This window comes from Cupressus sempervirens, chromosome 6 (genome assembly GCF_028749045.1).
Source record: "Cupressus sempervirens isolate cs-2001-9-10 chromosome 6, ASM2874904v1, whole genome shotgun sequence".
Classification (NCBI taxonomy): Eukaryota; Viridiplantae; Streptophyta; class Pinopsida; order Cupressales; family Cupressaceae; genus Cupressus; species Cupressus sempervirens.
Genome location: NC_143123.1, coordinates 703,518,156 through 703,529,224, shown reverse-complemented (window position 1 = coordinate 703,529,224; position 11,069 = coordinate 703,518,156). Strand labels below are relative to the sequence as shown.

General features: G+C 34.9%; 1 pseudogene across 1 annotated transcript in view; it reads left to right on the top strand.

The window, feature by feature from the left end:
* Positions 1–8,869: 8,869 nt before the first annotated feature.
* Positions 8,870–11,069, top strand: part of LOC149554221 (G-type lectin S-receptor-like serine/threonine-protein kinase At2g19130 pseudogene) — a 2,895-nt pseudogene continuing 695 nt past the window's right edge. Inside the window, exon 1 of the transcript XR_016353438.1 lies at positions 8,870–11,069. This exon is cut by the window's right edge and continues 695 nt beyond it. The product of XR_016353438.1 is annotated as a G-type lectin S-receptor-like serine/threonine-protein kinase At2g19130 pseudogene (transcript).

The window sequence follows — 11,069 nt, the reverse complement described above, 5'->3', positions numbered from 1 at the left end:
TGACAATGGTTTTCCATTGGACAGTGAGTTCCACGTCACCATGATCGAGCCTTTCTTACATACAGAGCTCAACCACTGTGAGACCCATGCATCAGAGCTCAACCACTGTGAGACCCATGCATCTGCCATAGGTCATCTTTGAGGCAAAGTCCATAGCACTTCCTTTTGTGGGGAGAGCTGCATTTTCTTATTAGGCCCCGCGACCAGCTCTCAGCTCTCCAATCAATGTTCTGCCTTCCATGTCGACGTTTGTCCATAAGCGATATGTGTTTGGAGCTCGCTGGCAATTTTTATGGTTTGGAAACTATGCATGATTTTCAAATTGAATGGAGACTTTTTTGTCCCGTGACTCTCCAATTTGGACTTTGGGTACGTGGACCTAGTGGAGGCACACCCAGTCGTCGCGCATGCTTTTGAAGCATGCACCCATTCTAGTGGACCACTCTTTTATTTGGAACTTATACCGAGTTTTCTTTGTGGTTTTATGTCCACACAGTCTCCATGCAACCATGTCCTTTTTAAAACACGTGGCATTTTTATGGCCACTGGACTTATTACATATTTAGGTCCTTTTTAAAATATCTTAACCCTTACTCCAAAGCTCACAATTGCACTTATTACATATTTAGGTCCTATGACCCTTATTAGATCAAATATGACATTTTAGCCAATTGATCCTACCCATTATATTTATGAACCTCAATGGCTTTATTACATCATTTTAGATCATATTTGACCTTGATTACATATTTCATGGCCTGTTGGCATATTATCCATTCTTGAACCTTTAGGTGTCGCTACACCAATTTTCTAAGAGGTAAAGTTGTATACAAAGTGGTAAACTTAGAACATGTTATAATTAAGAAAAAAATAATGGGCATATTTACAAAATCCCATCCTAAGGAGACTTTTAATTATATAAAAATTAAAACTGAGAGTGGTTTATTGAGCTTCTTGAATCAAGAGGAAATATAGGTTGAGTGGTCACATTGACTCCCTAACAAAGTGAGAATTGGTGGTCTTGTTAACCAGTCCAAAACATAATCAGGTAGAATGAGATAAATTAGATGGACTAAGGAGGTATGGACACAAGAAGAGTATGTCTACAAGAAAGAATTCCAAAATTTTATGTGAGTAATTGGCATTTTCCATTAATGTCAAAGTAGGAGAATGAAATTCAATGATTCATTTCTTTGAAACTTTAGTTGTATATGTAGAGACTAAAATTCATCTATCACCTCCAAGAATGCTTTTCATTGATTTCTAATCTAAGTTGATTGGACATTTTCATTATTCAATGAATGTACATTGTATTCTTGTAACTTGATAAATAAATAAAGACATTGCACAAATTCGTGGTGTCAATTTTATGTGGAGGGGGCCAAGGAGTTGTTTAATTGTATTTGAATTTAAGGTTTTTCAATTAGCATAGGTTGCTTTCTGATCACAAAGAAAACTTCATGATTCTAAACAAGTTGCAAGACATTAAAATTGTCAGATCACAATAAATAACATGTACATGAAAATGAATCCAAATATGTGTACTAAACAAGTGAATATAATGAAAGCATGTAATTATGTGATCATATGAATGAGGATAAATAAAAACATTTAACGACACAAAAGACTAATGAAATAATCAAATGATTACATGTTATTAATTATTAAACACTAGATCAATTGTGTTAAGGATGACATTATGAAAATGCTTTATTCATTTTTAGATGCCTACACTATTATATTTTAAAAGCTTCACTTATTTTCTTTACTTAGTCAACCCTTGACATTTTCTTTGTCTTCTAATATATGATATAATTAGTATGATTTATAATACCTTTGTGGGGTGGTTTGTGTTTCACAAGGATTTATTTTATCTTAATTCAACCTTTAAAAATATATATAAATAATAATAATAATAACCATGTTTCATAATGCAAATGATCATATTCATATTTATGTTATGGGATTATGGGACTAGGTTTTCTTTTATTCACTAGCTAAAGTCTAAGAGTGCAAATGATATGCAATATTCTTTGAGATTGGAAGATTATTAAAATGAATGGATTGATTTTTATTTTTTAAGGATAAACATTACAATATATTGCACAAATTTAAGTTTTCAATCTTATGTATAAGGGATAGAAGTAAAAAATTAATTAAATTTAAATTTAAATTTTTAGTTAGACTGGTATGAGTTTATAATGGTGACAACTTCACAACTCTAAACTAATTAAGACATAAAAAATGTTAGATCATACTCAATAACATACACATGATAAATAATCCAAGCATAAATGTAATATACAAATGAATAGAATCAACATATGTAAACACGTAATCATACAAATGAAAATAAGTAAAGGTACATGTATATAAATATATAAAAGATAGGTGGATAAAGAAAACCCAACATTGAAATAAAATTGAAGTCTAATTAGTATATAGATCTACACACATCAAAACATCCAAGCTAGAAAAATAATCATTAATCTGATTGACAAACAAGTATATTGAGTACTAAAGAAACAAGATTTCCATTAAAAACAAGTGCAGGGCTAACACACGCATATGATTCAAACAAATTAATCTATTATTAGTTTTACTATTAGGGAAAATTTATGGGTTTTATATTTACCTGGTTGGAATTCTCTTTTAAGTTGTGAGGTCTATCAAAAGCATAAAATATAAAACTACCTTAATTCAACATCAAAATAATGTGCATTGTTTAGGATGATGTCGTATAACGATTGCTTGTCTTAGAGGAATACATATTTTATAGTAGCATTGATTGCACCTGAGCATGCAATAGGTACATTGTAGAAGTGTAGAAGGTAAATCAAGTACTTGTACCTTGTTTCCATCTCGCTCTCTACAAAAATTTCAAAAACCTAACAACAATTTAAAATAAAAATTAAATATAATTTTCTTTAAAATTAATTTTTATTTATTTACTAAAGAAAGCTAATAGAATTACAAATAAATAGTTACAATTAAGAATATCTAGAACAAACTAAAGGTCCTGAGCCAACAAAACTTTAACCAACCGCAAGGCTTTATAACAGCAGACTCGCTGAGATAAATAATCAGCCTAGAACAAACTAAAGGTGTTGAGCCAACAAAACTTTAACCAGCTGCAAGGCTTTATAACAGCAGACTCGCTGAGACAAATAATCAGCCAAGCTATCACATAAAGCAAATAGCAACAATTAGACTCTAAAACTAAGAAGTTGTTGAAGTTGCCTAGAGCATTTTATTTCACCTTCCTATAGATGCAAAAATTGATACTTGATCTCATCCAGCTGTCTCTGATATCCTGCTCTATCTTTACGCTTAATCTTTAGCTATGAACATAGATAAACTAGTTCAAACAACATGTTTGAGTAAAACACTAGAATATCTATTTCTTGATGCAAACAATGACTAGTAAAAATTGCTCGACATCTACTTTTCCATTTATGTAACAAAATGCATTGCCGCATAGAATCTAAAACTATGTTCTTATGAAAACCAATCCCGAAGATTGTCTCCTTCCATTTTAAAGTATGATAAGATATAGCAAGTAAATGCTGAAATATAACATTCCATTTCTTTCTTACTCTAGGATAGCTCCAAAAAATATGTTTCAAATTTTCAGGTTGATGACAAAAAGGGCAAGAATTGGCTTTCACGGACAAGAATCTTAATCTGTCACAGACTGGTAATTTCTGATGTAAAACTTTCCATCAAAAAATTTGAGCATTTGCCTCCACTTTGGATTTCCAGATTTGCAAACTCAAGTTGAACCATGTCCTCTCTAAAAACCTACAGTTCCACTTATTGTTAAGTTGAGGATTCAATTTTAAGGCTACGAGAATTTGAAGGTAGATTTTTTTTAAGGGGAAGCTAGAAAACAAAAATTTCTCTAATCATTGAGAATGTTACAATGCAAGGGAGTACACATCTTCATTAGGAGATCCTGGGGTGCTAGCGACCTGATGAAAATTAAAAATCCTTCAATCCTATTAAGTAGATCAAAGTAGACCTTGATATCTATCCAAGCAGCCCAGGCAAGAGTATTAAAGTCTCAAATGTCACTAAAATGTTTAATACCTTTGCTGAAAAGATGTCGAGCTTGTTTAGGGAAACATACAGCTAAGGGTTGTCCATGGTATTGAACAAGCCCATTCCACCAAATTGAAGAACCAGCAAAGCTAAAACCATGTTGTAAGGAGCTTTTTCTCCATTCCAAACAACTACAAACTAGAACCTCTAGTACGAAAAAAAGGAGCAAGTAGAATTTTATCCAACCAGCCCATGGAATGCCACCTCCTATTCATATCAGTAAGAGCAATCTTTTTATGTACCAGGATCTTCCATGGTTCATCACCTAAAACAACTCTAACTATCCATTTGGCAAATAAACAAACCCCCCACGTCTTAGGATATAGTAGTCCCAATCCTCCTCTATGTTTAGGTTGAATACAGTAAAGCCATGAGGCAACCCTAAAGCCTGCCTTGCCATCCAGTTAGCCCACAAGAATTGGCGGATAAGCTTAGTAAGATTGTCATAACATTTAGTAGACAACATCTAGCAAGAAGAATAATACACGTGTGATGCTAAAAAGATTTGATTAATCACCTGTATTTTCCCAGCTAAGGAAGGATATTTGTTGCCCCAATTAAAAAGTTTGTTCTTCAATTTAGTAAGGAACCAATTCCACATGTCACAAAGAGATGAATCATCAAGAACTCTATTTTGTGTTGTGCAAGTTGAGAGCCTGACACAGAGCAATACAGGTCCAACACCTCCATCACATGTTCAATTTTAGATTCAGAGTTCTGAATAAACAACAGGCTGTCATCAACAAAATGAGAATTGATTACCACTAAATTATTGGGAATAGATATGCCCTTAATAAGACCTATTTGGTTGTATTTATGCAAAAGATATCCAAGAGCATAGGTAGCTAAAACATACAAGAATGGAGACAAAAAAATGTCCTTGCCTGATAGAGCGTTGTAAAGGAAATGGATCAGACAACAAGTTATTGACCCTTAATTGAGCATTAGCATCTCTAAATAACATCTTAACATGCCTACAAATATTGGGCCCAAACCCCAACAACTATAGCATCCTTATAATAAAGGCCCACTACATTCTATCATAAGCTTTATCAAAGTCCAACTTAACTAATAGTGCATTTTGTCCTGATCGTCAGGCCCATTCACATGCCTCCCATGCTAACATAAGATTATCCAAAATGAATCTACCACTAAGAAACCCTGTTTGTTTAGATCTAACTATTATTTGGGTCACTGGTTTAATCCTAGTTGCCAAAGCTTTTGCAATAATTTTGTAAGAATGCAACATCAGGCTTCCATTTAACAATGGTTTTCTTAACCTCAAATTTGCAGTGCAGGAGGGATAACCCTCTAACATTCCAAGACACAGTTTTAAAATTCATAGCTAGACTAAGGTAGAAGAGTCACCCTCCTATGGCAACTCATCAAAATGGTTTGCATGCACAATAGACTCAAAATTCTCCTGATCCTTAATCTTAGGACTAGGTGACCTTGATCGATGTCTCCTAGGTTGAACATAATTCTTTGACGGAGAAGGGGATCTATGCCTTGTGGAAGGACTAGATAGGGCTATTTCCTTATTCTTGACATTGGCTCTAGTTGGCGATGAAGAATGATTATGAAAAGGTGAAGACCTCGTATTAAGTGTAGCAGTAGACCTAGGAGGGTCTTTTCTTTTCCTAATCATCCTCCAACTATTTGTCATTATGGCATCTTTATAGGTAGGTGATATAACATTGTCATTTAGGATCTCTAGTTCACTATTAGATTGATTGGATTGTTTTAACTAGGCAGTTATATTTGACCTTACCATAGGTTGAGGAGATTGCAACTCAGGGTTTGAGGTTGGCACTGTGGCCTGGGAGAGACTAACTCTGCTCTTACGAGATGGGCAGTCTCTTATCAAATGTTCGTCCTATCTACAAAAAGAATAGACATTAGGTTTATTAAGGTAGATTACTGGCTAAGAAAACTCAAAGCCTAGCCCAACTAGCTTGATATTTTCTGGCAACTGGTTATTCAAATCTATCTCAACACAATCCCTTGGATGTACTCTTAGGCTAGAAAACCTATCAGCATTATTCTTGCACCAAATAACTCTCCCAAGCTGCTCCACTATATTTTTCAAAAATGGTCTGAAGGCCATATTAAGAAATGATAACTCAATCCACATTGGGTATTTTGATCTAGAATGGCCTTCGGGATGAAAATCTAATGTCCAAGCCTATAAATAAAAAAATTTTCCACATATTACCCATGTCCCATATTGAAGAACTGCCTAAGCAGCATCAGCAGATTTGAATTTACAAGAAATGTAACCTTTACCCAGCCCTTTTAGAGCTTCAATTTCCCACCCTTTGCTTTCCTAGTTTAATTTTCCCCATTTAAAGAAATCACTTTCAGTAGGAATGCCCTTCAAAAAGAACAGAATTTCAGATCTATACTGATAATCCTCAATAGATTTGAGCACATCATTAGGAAGTACATATTCTAGGGTTTTACCTTCGTTTGTCAGCTCCTCCATAATTTTTTTGCCTTTGGCTTGGTGGGTTTTACATGCATTCATCAACTCTTCCAACATTCTAGTGTCTTTACACTGCCGCTTTTCCTCTTTACTTGTTGTAAAAATAGAGATCTCCCTATTTAGTGGAGGTAAATATGTACCATTACTCTCCATGTTATTGTTGATGGCATTTGCATTGTCCCCCTGAGCTAATGAGAAAGCCCATCGATTCACCGTTATCCTCAACCACGGCCAAGAAATAAGATGTGTCTAGATTTCTGACTATAAATTTTTGACTAGTTAACAAGCTAGGGTTTGGTCGAAGGTCCAACAATTGCTATTCTATTCCAGAATATATCTTAAAATTAATTTTTGTTATTTTTATTTGTTAAGTTGGAGTAGACTCAAACTCAAGACCTTTCAAATGAGAGGCTCACAACTTACCATTATGTTGTAGGTTGTATATTTTATTAAATTAATTAATTATTATTTACAGGTAACTCTTTTAGAGTTTTTTTTGTTAATGTTAATTTTTAAATATATTTTAACTTCATATCTTTTAATTTAATTTTAATATTTTATTTAGATTTTGACTTAAAGTTTATTTTGTGTGTGTGTATAATTTGTAATTATTTTCCATATAAGATTTTTAATTATTTTACAATAATAATTTTGTTAGTTTTAATTTTAATTTACATATTCAAATAAATTCTAATTTAAAATCCAAATAAAAACTTATAAAGTGAGAGAGGTTTTCTATTAATTTCTTTGTCACAACAAGGTAACATGTCTTAAGTAAAAGAATTAACTATTTTTCTGAATTATTTGTAATCTTAATAGTTTATTCTTCATTTTGAATCTTTCTTAATTATATATTTTTAAATATCATAAAATTGATCTATTTTAATCTTTGTATTTGGTTTATTTAATTAAAAATATATATTAATTTAGGTTTGAATTTAATTTTAATTATTGTAATTTTATTTAATTTGTAATTTAACTATCTTATTACAATTTTACTTATTGTACAACTGTTAAATTTTTAATTTAAGGTAAATTTATATATTCAACTAAATTTTAAATGTAAATTTATCTCAAAAGTTTCAAAGTAAGATACATTTTTCTATTAGTTTTTTTTGCCAACAATTAGAGAATAACACGTGTCTTGCAAGGAGTTATGCTCAAGATAACATCTCTTTATCTCTTTCTCTCTACTTTTTTCCAATCATTTTCTATTTTTCTTGCTCTTGTTCTACCTTCAACTATCTATCTTACTCTCTCCTCTTTCTTCTTGACATATCCCTCTCCTCTGTACCCATCTTCATCTCTATCTACATCTTCCTCTCTATCACTATCTCCTTACCTCTTTCTCTCTTGCACTCCCCCCTTTAATATCTATGGCTTTATATAGCTATATCTCTCTTTAGATATCCCACTTCCTTCATTAGTCAATGGGCCCTTGGTCTACTGGTGAAGTTGAATGGCTCATAAAGAGCCACCAGGGATCAAGTCTTGCTGAGTGAAAGGCTTTGACACCATAAGGGATAAGGTCGGGATCGTGCCTCAGGTGATTTTGACGCCATGGACGCCCCTCAGTCCTTGGCTCTAAGCTGAAGAGGTTTTAGGCACAAGTGGGCTCGTATCAAGTTCTCATGCCTTGCTGGGTTGCTTCGTAGGTCTAAACCCTCCATAAATTTTTTTAAAAGACATAATATGACCTTGTTGATAAACAATTGATAAAGTTGAATCTATATTATTGATTTTAAAATTTAATAATTAATTATAGATACTCTAATCAAATGATAATATAGATTTCACTTATATATTATTAATAATCATAATAATTATAATTTAGAGATTACTTTCTAATTACCCTTTTATGATTACGTAGTGAGCAAGTATATAGCCGCATAAATTTGTAATAGATTTTTTTTATAAAAAAATACATTAATATTATTATAAAAATGTGTTACAAAAAACAAACATTGGATTCTCATTAATTAATCATAATATTGTCATTGATTAATTTGTCACGTAATATCATTGAAAAAGTCATCAAAAGTCATCATCCAATATTGCTTAATGTTTTTCAAATGTTATTTAATATTATAAACTCTTTTTATAACATTACTCTCGACTTCTCAGCTGACTTGAGATACAGAACCCATTTTACTGGAACGACTACCTCCCAATTCAATTGATCTCTCACAGCTGTCAACGCCATCATCATCAGATCCGACTTCACCAAGGCAATCCATTTAATCCCATCCCCTTCCTTCCCTACGTCATAAAATGGCATCTTCCCAGCAACAACCGTAGTCTACTCTGCATACGGAGGCCTATAATGATGAACGGCAAGAGACAATGAGTATGGATTGGCTTCAGAACGATCATAACTTTTTGATCTAAAAGATTAAGTTTTATATTTTAGATTGATAGCAAGTGCTACTTCTGAATTCAATTCTCTCAGTTTCTTGTTTATCGACGTATTGGAGCCATCATCAAAAATGGTAAGGGAGAACTGTTTGATCTATTTCTGTTTAGCTCTATATATGCTTATTTCACTCTGTCAATGCGATTTGTCAGAAGTTTCTGCCACAGAGGCCCTCTCTTTGGGGGATTCTCTGAGAGCAAATCAGACCATTACTTCAAAGAATGGCACTTTTCAATTGGGATTTTTCAATCCCAATGGAACAAACAACTGGTATGTTGGCATCTGGTATGCCCAAATCTCTGAGAAGACCATCATTTGGGTGGCTAACAGAGAAACTCCAGTCGAAAACATGCCCGGCGTTTTCTCTCTGTCTAAATCTGGATATCTCAGTGTCTCCGATTTGCAAGGAAAAGTCATTTGGTTGAATAATGATACTCAGAAAACAGGGGCATCCATGGCTACAATACTCGACACTGGTAATTTTGTTCTTTTTGGCGCCCAAAACACTTCAGAGATTGTGTGGGAGAGCTTCGCACATCCGACGGACACATTGATGCCACACCTGAAGTTCTGGAAAGGAATAAAAATTAGATCTTGGAAGAACCATGCGGATCCATCATCCGGGCCATTCTTTCTAGAAATGAATCCGGCCCCAGAACAGAAAGACTTTATACTGCACTATAAAGACGGCGTTCAATATTACAGCGGTGGGGCGTGGATGGGAACCTTCTTTGCCACCATGCCAGAGACAATATCTCGCTCCATACTTGTCGAGGATTTGATTGAGTTTTCCCCCACAAAAATGTACTACATATTTTGGTTTACCGCCAAAGCTGGTTCAATGATGGCCAGGCAAGTTTTGACCCCGGATGGATACCTGCTAGCATATCTCTGGGTTGATAACAGTAGATGGAGCATGGATTGGTCACAGCCCCAAGAAAGCTGCGGTGTTTATGGGTTTTGTGGAGCTTATGGAGTCTGCTTCACCCAAGCAAACGTTCAACTGTGTAGCTGTGCGGAAGGATTCAAGCCAAGAGATGCCAATGCCTGGCATTTGGGACAATGGTGGTTAAGCGGTTGTGTTCGGCGGAGTCCATTGCAATGCTTTGCCTCTCCCGAAGCCGCCATTAATGGCAGTCACAGTGATACTGCAACAACAGATGGTTTTCTCCAAGTGAGCAATCTTTCTTTGTCCAATAATGAAGCTCCGGAATATACCCAAGAGTTGTTGAATCTCCAAGAATGCAGAACTGCTTGTCTCAACAATTGCTCCTGCTCGGCCTTTGCTTTCACTGATTCAAATCCTGCTGTTTGTAAATTGTGGTTTGGCGATCTGTTGAGCTTGCAGACCAAGAGCAAGGATATTTCTTCTGAGAGAGAGTCCTTGTTTATCCGATTGGCTGCTTCTGATGTGCCAAAGCCTTCATCCAACGGAGGAACAACAAGAAGAAGTACACTACTTGTGCTCTCCATTTCAATTCCTCTGGGCATTGCTGTTTTGGGTGCTCTGTTTATCGGTGCATGGGTTTTTATCCAGCGCAGGCGTAGAAGACTGCTTGAGATACTGGAGTATTCAACATCTTTCAGAATATTCAGCTACAAAGAGCTCAGAGTTGCTACGAACAATTTTGCCCACAAGTTGGGAAAGGGAGCATTCGGCGCTGTCTTTAAAGGAACTCTGCCTGACAAATCCCTTGTAGCGGTGAAAAGATTGGAGGGTTCGGGACAAGCAGAGAAGCAATTCCGTGCGGAAATAAGCACAATTGGGAACATAAATCATCTGAATTTGGTGAGACTCAGGGGATTCTGCGTAGAGGGATCTCATGGAATGCTTGTTTATGAGTACATGCCAAATGGCTCTCTCAATTCTTTCTTGTCCCACAAACCCAAAGAAGAAAACAAGGTTTTAGACTGGAAAACTAGATTTGGAATCGCTTTGGGAACCGCAAGAGGGTTACTTTATCTCCACGAAGAATGCAGAGATCGCATCATACACTGTGATGTCAAGCCTGAAAATATTCTTCTAGATGCAGATTTCTCTCCAAAGGTGGCTGATTTTGGACTGGCAAA